The sequence below is a fragment of the Mesoplodon bidens genome (genome assembly GCF_964165515.1).
Source record: "Mesoplodon bidens genome assembly, chromosome: 10".
NCBI classification, from domain to species: Eukaryota; Metazoa; Chordata; class Mammalia; order Artiodactyla; family Ziphiidae; genus Mesoplodon; species Mesoplodon bidens.
In genome coordinates this window covers 90,552,555-90,564,480 of record NC_138172.1, presented here as the reverse complement: position 1 = coordinate 90,564,480, position 11,926 = coordinate 90,552,555, and the positions used below count along the sequence as shown (strand labels likewise).

The 11,926-nt window shown below is 38.4% G+C and overlaps 1 pseudogene across 1 annotated transcript; it reads right to left on the bottom strand.

Moving 5' to 3' along the window:
• Window positions 1-1,428: 1,428 nt before the first annotated feature.
• LOC308623679 (translationally-controlled tumor protein-like) lies at window positions 1,429-2,082 on the bottom strand (annotated as a pseudogene). The gene has a single exon. The product of its transcript is annotated as a translationally-controlled tumor protein-like (transcript).
• Between the last annotated feature and the right edge of the window lie 9,844 nt (window positions 2,083-11,926).

Here is an 11,926-nt window from a genome sequence, read left to right as displayed (position 1 = left end):
TTAAAATACTAAGGCTCTGAGCCATCTGTCATTAGAAGTGCTCAGTTATAATATGCAAGCTCCTTGGAAAGTTTCCATAGTGTAGGATCTCCCTAACCCACATAGACAAACTGATTTTAAAAAAGCACCTATTTTACCATTTGACATTTCATATTGTTTTGTATCTGATACCAGGTGGACAATTTGGCAGGTAGAGGAACTTCCTAAGAAATTCAAGCTACTCATCTATAGTCAACATGAATTATTTGCCTTAAATATAACTTTTTTGAAAGACACATATTATTTTAGATTTCTGTCACCACACTGTCTTGGTGCCATCATATGCAAACCATATAGGAATATTTTTTAACTGGATGCCAAATGTCTGGGATTTTAGGTCTGGCTGTAAAGATGATATAAACAAATGAGTTCTTGATGTTTCTTATTAGAGGATGCCAAGAATCAATACATTGCTCAATAATCAAGAACAAGAGTCAATCATTCTGAATTGACTTGCAAGCCTTGACAGTCTCAGTCGATAGGGAGCTGGAGGTTTATGAGAATATCCAGCACCTACTCTGAAAACTTTTTATAATCCCTTTGCTGTTAGATAGAAAACTGAATTCCTGCCTTGGTACTGGAGGGTTCCAAGACTGTCCAGAACACAAGATGTGCAGTCTAAGACTCATGCTAACTATTTTTTAATTGAAAGTTAACCTCTCAGGAAAATTAACTGCAGAGCCATTCTTCTTGATGTAAAAAACTACATTCTATTTCATCATCTGGCATTAACTTGCTTTCAGCAGCACCTATTGAAAACTAAGAACCCATTGCGAAGGCAACACATAGACCTAGTTCATTTTAAATTAAAATGTAGAATCACTTGGGATATCTCTACTCACAAGCACAGCACAGAGACAACCTAATAACAAAATACAAATTAACTGGTTACAACTTGATGTTACTTTTGAAGAAAGAATTGTAGATATGTGAAACAAATACTGCTGGTCAAAGTTTGTGCGTTTATTTATTTATTTGTTTGTTTATTATTTATTGCATTCCTGCAGTGAGCTGATTAGCCAAGGGCAATCTTGCAGCAAGAAAATGATGAGTTGTGAAATAACTCTTCTTTCCTTTTCTGTTCAGCTCTGCTCATTAGCAGGTTTGGGACGTACCTCCTGTGGGTGATAGAACCTAATAAACCTTATTCATTGTAAAATTAAAAAAAAAAGTTGAATGCTTACCACGTACAAGATGATGTAAGATCAAAGCAACAGAAGACAGAGTTTCTGATAACGAATAGTAGGATTTCACAGTTCCCTAAAGAGACTCTGCATATATTTTTCATTTTTGAGTTTAAATGCATTTTATTTTTAGACAACCTACAGAACATTTTTTTTTTCTCAAAAACAATGCCTCTGCTCCAAATAAATCAACATCAAAACGAAGTCAGGATGACATCAATCCCATCTGTCTAAGTCCTGGTGTTGCGTAGATGAAAAGCAGCAGCCAGCCAGTTAGGACGAGCAAGTGATCCAAACAGCCAAATTTGTTAACATTTTTCCTTTTCTAGACCATCCTTGAAGAACGTCATACATGGCGTCGTACTATTCTCACGGTAGTCCAGCAGAGCCGCCATGCCATCTGGATTCCTGCTGTCACCAATAAAGAACTGATATTTTCTGAAGTTAGCAAGGATGTGCTTGATGTGTTCTGCAGCCCCTGTGTCATGAAAGGTTTTACGCTTTCTGGTCTCTGTTCTTCAAGCTTCCCTTTGATTAACTTCATGTAATCTTTGATGTACTTGGCTTCTTTTGTGAAGCTGGTTTCTGGCAAGTGATGGTTCATGACAATATCCACACCAGTGATTACTGTGCTTTCAGTACCTTAGCCCTTGGGGCCTTCAGCGGAGGCATTTCCACCAATGAGCGAGTCATCAATGTTACCCTCTGTTCTACAGACCATCTTCCCCTCCACCTCCAGACACAGCCCGTCGTCGACCTCCCGGCTCTTGTAGATGTCGGAGAACATCTCATCATGGCTGATGAGGTCCCGGTAGATGATCATGATGGCGAGGGGAGGGAGACAACAGTGGCACTAGCTTAGTAGGAGCCTGGAGCTCAGAGCTAGGGCCGTGCAGCCGGAGCGGCACTCATGGGGAAGGGGGACCGGGCAGAAAAAAAGCTGCATATAATTTTATAATGAAAAGAATACTTACAGAAATATCATGTCTCTATTTTTTTTTAGGAGTTCACATAAATAACTTACTAGGGACCAGCCCACATTTTTTATATTTCATTATTTTAAAAAATTACATCACCCATTTCTACACACTTCCAAAGCATGCAACAATTCGAGGTTTTATAATTATTTTTTATAGCATCCATTTAAAAAAATAAAGGCTTATCACAGAGAAGCAAACATGCACTTTAATCACAGAGAAGCAAATATGTACTTTAATCAGAACATTCTCAATCATCCTATAGGATAGATACCTTCCATGAAAGTATTCTATAGAATTTCCCTATCCAATACTGTAGCCACTAAAGATATGTGGCTATTTAAATTTAAACTATTTGGGGGCCTCCCTGGTGGTGCAGTGGTTAAGAATCCACCTGCCAATGCAGGGGACATGGGTTCGAGCCCTGGTCCGGGAAGATCCCACATGCCGCAGAGCAACTAAGCCCATGCGCCACAACTACTGAGCCTGCTCTCTAAAGCCCGCGAGACTGTGCTCCACAACAAGAGAAGCCGCTGCAATGAGAAGCCCATACATTGCAACAAAGAGTAGCCCCGGCTCGCCACAACTAGAGAAAGCCCACATGCAGCAACGAAGACCCAAAGCAGCCCAAAATAAAATGAATAAAATAAAATACAATAAATTAAATAAACAAATTTAAATTCTTTTTTTATTTGAAGTATAATTGATTTATAATGTTTCAGATGTCCAGCAAAGTGATTCAGTTATGTATATATGTATATTCTTTTTCAGATTCTTTTCCATTGCAGGTTATTATAAGGTATTGAATATAGTTCTCTGTGCTATACAGTAGGTCCTTATTGTTTATTTTATATATAGCCGTGTGTATCATTTAATCCCAAATTCCTAATTTATCCCCTGCCTTTCCACTTTGGTAACCCTAAGTTTGTTCTCTATGTCTGCAAGTCTATTTCTGTTTTGTAGATAAGTTCATTTGTATCATATTTTAGATTCCACATATAAGTGATATCATATGGTATTTGTCTTTCTCTTTCTGACTTACTTCACTTAGTATGATCATCTCTAGGTCCATCCATAAAAATTCAGCTCCTCAGTTACACAAGCCACATTTCAAGTGCTCAAGAAACACAGTGGCTAGTGGCTACCATATCACAGCACAGAATATTTTATTCATCACAGAGAATTCTGTTGGACTGCCCAGTTGTCACCATAATTATCTTTATCCACAAAGAATGATACTGTCTTGACCCAATATCTTAGCCTTTTTGTACAATTGTAGACTGTAAAGATGGCTGAGAACATGTATATCAACACATTATTACCTGAGGGAACTAATGCTTGGAAAGTTTTAGGTAACAGAAAGATAACTTGAGGTTTTTCTCTATATTCCGAAGTCCATCTTGCATTGAAATCTTTAGTCTTCCAGTCCCTGCCAGGAGTGTGGTGGCTGACTGAAATCTAGGGCTCAGGTGATCAAATTCTATCTACTATGACAGTGCTGACTGAATCATAACAGCTGCTCGATTCAGGCTCATGAGCTCAGAGAGAAAAAGTGGTTTGATGTATTAATGATGACTTGTAGGCCGAGACCTGATTTTGCATTTTCCAGGCATTTTCTGTTACTAAAAATATTAGCTAGCAACTAATAAGCACACACATGGTGGTAAGGTGCACAAGCAGAAGTAAAGCAATTTTGAAATAGGGAACAGTATATCTCACGTCCACCAGACGACCTGAAGATCATTCTTCTGTTTGGGCTCTGTAACTTTAGAAGGATATAGATAGAACTCTGCGGATAAAAGGAAGAACTTTAGGGCTTCCCTGGTGGCGCAGTGGTTGAGAGTCCGCCTGCCGATGCAGGGGACACGGGTTCGTGCCCCGGTCCGGGAAGATCCCACATGCCGCGGAGTGGCTGGGCCCGTGAGCCATGGTCACGGAGCCTGCGCGTCTAGAGCCTGTGCTCCGCCACGGGAGAGGCCCGCGTACCGCAAAAAAAAAAAAAAAAAAAAAAGGAAGAACTTTAAATTACACTCTCACACATTTCCCAAGCCGTAGTCCACCTTCTCTCCACCTTTTATAAGAGATGAGTCCTGGACTAAGAAAAACCTCTCTGGAATGAGTCTAAGAAAGAAACTATAGAATAACCTTCCAAGAGAGTCTCTTATGGAGAAAAATAAAATGTCACCTCTCTTGCTGTCGCTTAAAAATATGTTTTCCTGAGAATCAGAAGACACATGGAAGGACTTCTTCAAGCCACATGTGTCTGCAGTAGTCTCTAGAGATTGAAGAAATAAAATGTCTCATTCTTAGAATCTTGCCTGTCCATCGTATAAACTCCTATTGCACTCTGCCTCTAGAAAAATACTGTATTATTTTGCTCACCTGAAATTCAGTCCGAGATCGGACCTCCACTTTCTGTTTGGAAGGTTGAATTTTATAAAGGAGATTTCCAAGCTTATCCATCTAAAATCTCCTTGTGGAAAGCTCTAGTTCAGCCACTGTGAAGTTACACAGAGGTTGAGTCCAGTTTGAGAGTTGTCTGGGAGCCTTACTTCAGCTTCGCTTTTCTATAGAATTTTGGCTATACGCCCACGGAAAAAAAGAAAATGTGAATCTAATTTTTCCTTTGTTAGCAATGCTCATAGAATATATTGGTTAAAGCAGAAGTCCTTTTAATGAATTGTGAATTTTTCAATGGTCATCTGTGTGAAGTTTCCCCCTGTTCCCCACTCCCACCCCAGGATAACTGTGAGTATGTAGTGTGAAAATGGAACTTGTTTTTAAAGAATATATTTTCAAGAAGAAATTCTCCAAAAGCCTCAATACAAGGTGGATGATTTGCTTCTTTTGTTATGATCAGACAGACCACATTTACACAAGACTAAGAATTTAAACAGAAAAAGTAATTTATAAGGAAGAGGATTCAATTTGAAATGTTTACATTATTAAGTGTTTTGGGTTTTTTTTTTGCTCTAATTTGTGTTTGGTACCACAATTCACATTGGAATCACCCTGGAAATCTTGTTTCAATTAATTTCTAAGACAATTCACCCATTTAATGACAAGAATATCTTTGATGACTTAAGTCAAAGTATCAGGTATTAATCCATGGCAATATGGCTGCTGGACAAGGGGTTTCCCTGTACATTTTAAACATATACACTAGTTATGAAACCAGAGCAAGAGTGACACAGGCCTTCTACTAGTCAGACATTTCAGCATGCACAAAATAAATATCTGATGATTTAACTAATGAGAAGCTACTGTATAACACAGGGAACTATACTCAATGCTCTGTGGTGACCTAAATGGGAAGGAAATCCAAAAAAGGAGGGGATATATGTATATATGTATAACTGATTCAATTTGCTGCACAGCAGAAACTAACACAACATTGTAAAGCAACTCCAATAAAAATGAATTTTTTAAAAAAAGAATTAGGTAGAACATTTGTCTACATTTATCTACTCGTATGTGTCTATTCCCTTCTTTATGCAGGATGTATATAATTGTAGACATTTTAATTCCTCCCATCTTCCTAAAAGAATTAGATAAATGAGCTCCTAACATAGTAGAAGATTTAGAAGATTATTTGGCAGGTTCCAAAGGCTTTCTGAGCCCTTAAAAAGATAATGAATTAAACAAAATAATAGTAAAGGCATGATAAATAAGCCAGTGTTTGTTTGTGAATTGGTGAAGCACACAGCAACCTAAGATTTATTGTTTGAGAAAAACCAAGACAGGCCCTCTTCCCATACTTCCTTCTATAAATAGAAAGGTATAAATGCATAAATATATTCATATATCTCAAATATACACATTGCTTTTTTTTTTTTTGCAGTACGCAGGCCACTGTTGTGGCCTCTCCCATTGTGGAGCACAGGCTCTGGACGCACAGGCTCAGCTGCCATGGCTCACGGGCCTAGCCGCTCCACGGCATGTGGGATCTTCCTGGACCAGGGCACGAACCCGTGTCCCCTGTAGCGGCAGGAGGACTCTCAACCACTGCGCCACCAAGGAAGCCCCCTCAAATATACACATTGCAAGAAAGATGGGAAACAAATGAAACGAACCGTCAAGAGTAGTTATTTCTGAATGGTGTAACTATAGACAATTGTTATTTTCTTCTCTATATTTTTACTCACTCCTTAAATTTCCTGTTATTTTTAATCAGAAAAAAAAGTATTTTGATACCACTATTTTTTTCTATTGATAACCCCCTGCATGTGGTCTTTTTAAAATTTTTAGCAAGAAAAAAATGTTAAATAATTTTAGCATACAAGAACATCTATGACCTAAGTGCCTAAGAGCAAGAAATATGAAAAGCTTGATCCAAATATAGAAATTCACATGCCACAGATGGGGCACCTAGAACAACAACAAAAACAAAATGTATTCCAGTTCCAAAGTGATGGTTGGTGAGCACAGTTTACATTTCATAGTTTATAGCAAAAGATTGTGTTTTGTTAACTTTGCAAGACCTATTCATTACATGATGCAATGAACAAAGAGGTAAAAACTATAAATTATCCACCTAGAATTTGTGGGATATTTAGAAGGAACTGAAGCAGAATGTGGTTCTTTATTTTAATATAGTCAGACAACACGGTGAAAATTTGTTGAAGAAATTTACTAGATGTCTTCTTCAATTGAAGACATTTTTTAGACTCAGGATCCTCAGGAGCCTAATTTCTTGGATTCCTATTGGCCTTATGTATATGTATAACTGAATCACTTTGCTGTATACCTGAAACTAACACAACACTGTAAATCAACTATACTCCAATATAAAATAAAACAAATTAAAAAAAGAAATTATACTTATTTTATTTAATAAAATAAAACTTAAATTAAAAAAAGAAATTATACTCATTTGGTATACTTTCATATACCAAATGAAACTGAAACTATTGAAAACATAGAAACACATGATTGGGTTTCACAAAAATATGAACGTGTGCAGAGTCAATGTGGACACCTGGATTGAGCTTCCATTTCCTCCCCTTAGTGCTACACTTAAGATAAATAGGATCACAGTCTTAGAAAAACTGCAGAGCCCTACTGTGGAAATTAATTTGCAATTTCAGAAGAGAGCTACAGGAAAAAGGAAGAAAGTTAACGGCTTCTCCCATTTTCCGTAAGTTATGCGTCTTGACTGGAGAAGCAGAAGGTCAGAGAAACAGAAAAGATGGTGAAGGGGACTCTGATGAGCAGTTCCAGGAACCTGAACGAAGTCCTACTGTCTGGAGAATGTCATGGATCCCAAATCAACAGGTTGCAGGCACATTCTCAGAAAATGCGTATCTTGTTTTGGGCGAACGTGAATGACAAAGAGTCAACTTTCTGTCATGATATGGGTCACAGAAGGCTTTTGAAACTTTTATTTTTATCACTGAAGATCTTACCCGAAGGATCAGAATGAGGAAGTACCCATGCTCCTGGATTAATCGGAGGAAATTTTGAACATCTATTGACTTCAAGTAAGTGTATGTTCAGATGTTTTCTGGTTTTTATCCTCTCTGTTTTGGGGTGGTTAAATCTCCAGAACAGGTGGTATTTTTTTTCCAAAACAACCATTTATGAAAACCCCGTATAAGTTAGTGCTTTAATGTACTTTGATCACATTAATCCTCCTAAGGTAGCTATTACCAGCCTCATTTTTTTCAGTGAAATGTCTGAAATCCAAGAGAGTGAAGTGATATGCCTAAGGTCTCACAGATTGCAAGTAGAAAAACTGAAATGCAAATCTATGTTTTCTAGCTGTAAATTTCTTACTTTTCATAGATATCATCCTTCCTTCTCAAGTTTTACCTTTCTCTTTTTTTTAACTCATGACAGCTTCTTATTATATCAGAATATCATCAGGATCTCTATCTATCTACCTATCCATCATGTTAATGATGGGCCCATTGTTCTGAGTTTATGAAGAACTCTTTATGAAGAACAGATACAAAATGTTGTTAAATGCTTTTTTTTTTCCATGGGTGGGAATGCTTATAGGATTTTTCTCCTCCGGTTTAAAATAAGAGGATTATGTTAAAATATTTCCTAATATTTATCTATTCTTAAATTGCTGGCATGAACACCATGTGGCCAAGGTGTTTTCTCTCTTAGTGTGTTGCTGCATTCAATTTGTTCTATTTTATTTATGATGTTTGCATTTATTCAAAGGTGAAACTGGTCCGCAGTTTTATTATATTTTGTTGGTATGTGAAGTCTTTTGTGTCCAATGTCCACTTTAAAAAATGTCTTTGTCTGGACTCATGGATTCCTTTATATTTGGGGAGAGAATTCAGCTAAGGGGGAAAAAAAAAGAAAGAGTAGAGGTCCCCATATCTGAAGAGTATGACTCTTGTCTTTAGCTTCCATGGCTGTCTTTAATGAGCAAACTTCCAGATGGATCTGGATCACAGAGCTCCTGCCTTAACCTCTCAGCCTAGACCGATAAGTTAATTTACATTGAAGGGGACAAGAACCACCAAGAAAGAACAGTATCCTTCTAATTGTGGAGACAGGTAAAAGTATCTCAGAGCTAGAAATTCCAGACCATTTGGCCAAACTGCTAAACACCACCTGCCTCTGTAAAAACATATTGTTGTTCAAAAACAAAGTGTTCCAGATAGAGGGCAGCTCACTACCAAGGACTCCGGTCCTGCCATCTTTTCACTCTGTCATTCTCCATGTGTTGGCAAGATGCTACAGCGATCCCGGGTGTCACAGGCTGACATGACTGTATCATGAGAGGAAGGGAGTTATTTCCTCCCCCATGCCTATTTTATTAGGTAAAATGTTTCCCAGGAACTCCCAGTGGACACCTCCTCCAGTCTTTTTCACTGGAATTAGATCTCATACCCACATCATAGGTGCAAAGAAGATGAGAAGAAAAGTATAAGGCGTATTCTGCATCTACTGTGGGAGTGTGTTCTCCCGCAAGCAAGAACAGAGAGAGAAGAGGCTGTTCTGGAAGCAAGCAACAATTTGGTCACAAAAGAAAAGGGGAGGGACTTCCCTGCATGCAGTGGTTAAGAATCCACCTACACGGGTTCGATCCCTGGCCCAGGAAGATCCCACATGCGGCGGAGCAACTAAGCCCAAGCACCACAACTACTGAGCCTGCGCTCTAGAGCCCGCGAGCCACAACTACTGAAGCCCGCGTGCCTAGAGCCTGGGCTCTACAACAAGAGGCCTGCGCACCACAACAAAGAGTAGCCCCCACCTTGCCACAATTAGAGAAAGGCAGCGCACAGCAACGAATACCCAACGCAGCCAAAAATTTTTTAAAAAAGAAAAGAAAAGGGGAGGATAGGCACCCACATAAGATCCTCTGGAGAGGAAGGAAAGAGCAATGAAGGAGGGAGTATTTGGGTGCAAAATACAAAACATTGCTCACTTCCCAATGTTAACTAAGAATCGTATAGGAAGGTGTGGTTATATTTTAGTATCTTGCATGTAGTAGTCTTTGAATCCTATGAGGTTGAATGGATTGAAAATGTAAAGTCAGCAAGGGTTAGATGTATTCATTCACATGGTATTGAATCACCCACTCAAGATAGGAATAGTTGGGGCACATCTGATTTTTCTGATATTGAAATCAAAGAATACAGTAGTTGGCTTTTACAACCAGCGTGGTGACAAAGACTGAGTCTAAGCCTGGACCCTGCAGTGGTTCAATCATTGTTACACCTGCATAGGTATGTTTGTCATATGAGACTCCAGACTGCTATAGAGAACTATAATATTCCCACATTCCTCTTCCTTTTATTAATCTATTGATACTATCTTTCATTATGAGGATGAAAATGACTGAAAGGGAACAGAGATTATTTATTGTGGAAGGGAAAAAACCAAACGCTTTCAATATGTCAATAAAGAGTACCCAATTCCTTTTCATTCTTTGTGTTAAGCGGGTGTTACTTAGTCTTACCTCATCTGTGTTTAATAGGCTTCCTTCATACTCTCTCCATGAAGCCAGAGATGTACATATTAAACACAGGAGTTTTTGACAGCTTCTCCTTCCCTAGGGCAAGACTGCTCAACTAGTAGTAACTAAGATATCTTTTGACAAGTGCGGCTAAGAGCTGGTAAAGCTTAGTCAATCTATATCAGCCTTGTTGGCACTTTCTTTCCACTTCAGACCTGTATTGCCTTGAATGATGGATACTGGAGAATGACTACAGAAGCTATAAAATCCAAGAAGGGCAGTAGATGCAATCAGGCAGGGAGGGTTAGTGGGGATGAATGCAAAACCAGACTCATATTGATCAGAGCAAGGAAAATACTTTTTCCAACTACAATTGCAGCTGAAACCCATAAATTAGATGATTGAAGTAATAAGACACGTGAAATGGCTTTTAAGTCCACTACGCACTCTGTGTAATAAATTTCAAATGACATGGAGGCTTTTAGTGGAGAGAATGATTTATTGCCATCTGCAAGAAGGAAGCTTTCAGGGATTATCTCTAAAGTGGCAAAACACTCTTCCAAATTTCACAAAATTAGCGAAGCTTGGTGACTGAACTGACAAGCAAGCTCAAAAAAAAAATTAATGGAACAAAAGTACTGCAAATGTGCACTTTCACGTCCCAATAGTTAGACATATATTATCTCCTCAAAAATATTCAAATTAACATTCGATGAAAATCTCTTTTACTTTGTTAGGAAAAAATTCCTGAGAAGAGTTGATTTTTAAAATTATGTTTAATATGTGGGTATATTCCAAAATGATACATAGAAAAGTCTAAATATATTCCAGCTCACGTTCAGCATGGAATGGACTAAACCCTAAATGGGTTGGACCTCTCTTGCCTCAGGCAACATCTTCCATGATTCCTTTACTTGGGAAAACCCCAGACAGTTCACCCATGAACTCCTGAACAAAAGATAGACAGAACAGTCATGGCGTTCACCTTACATCCTGGTCTTTTAAGGAAAGTTGTGATTAGGCAACTCAGGTAAAATCTGAGGGGCCTTACCAAAATATATTACTTGCCCAACAAAAAGAAAATGACAGGGAAGTCTGAGGACTGGGACAGGCAGCGCTAGGACGATGCTGTGAAGTCTGAGACCTGGAAAGATCTTCTGGATCTGGGATCTACCTCGAGCTTTCCTCCTGTCCAACAAGTCTTTTAATTCTAGCCAATTGCAAAGAATGGGAAAGCTAGGAATCTAGAAGTATGTCTTTTCTGCGAATTAACAGGTATTCACTGTCAGAATTTTCAGATTCCAACTGTGCAATGATCCCAGGAGATTTCTTTTCTTTTCTTTCTTTCTTTTTTTTATCCTGACCTAGCAGCACATGGCTGTCAAGAGGGGGCAACAGTAGACTTACCCACATTTTGTCCCCTCCAGCTCCATTCCATCCCTTCTTTAACCACTAGTCCTCTCACTTCTGTAGGACATTTATTTGATCCTGACTGAGATATAATTGGCATCCATTAATTAACCATTTATTGTACCTTCTTGTTTTCCTTCTGTGTCACCTATTTTACCACCACAAAGACTCAAATTTCATTATTTCATCTGTCAAGACTACCGTCTAAGAAAGGAGATGTTTTGGATATTAATACAGTCTCCTTTTTCCCCCTCTAAATTTAATGGAACTGTATTCCAACTTTTAATGATTTCTCAATTACAGTAAGATTTTAAAAAGTAGCACAAAAAAAAGTGTCTCTTTCAATTCACATAATTAAAGTGAGTATCTTCCTTAGACAATTTGCATGTTGCCAA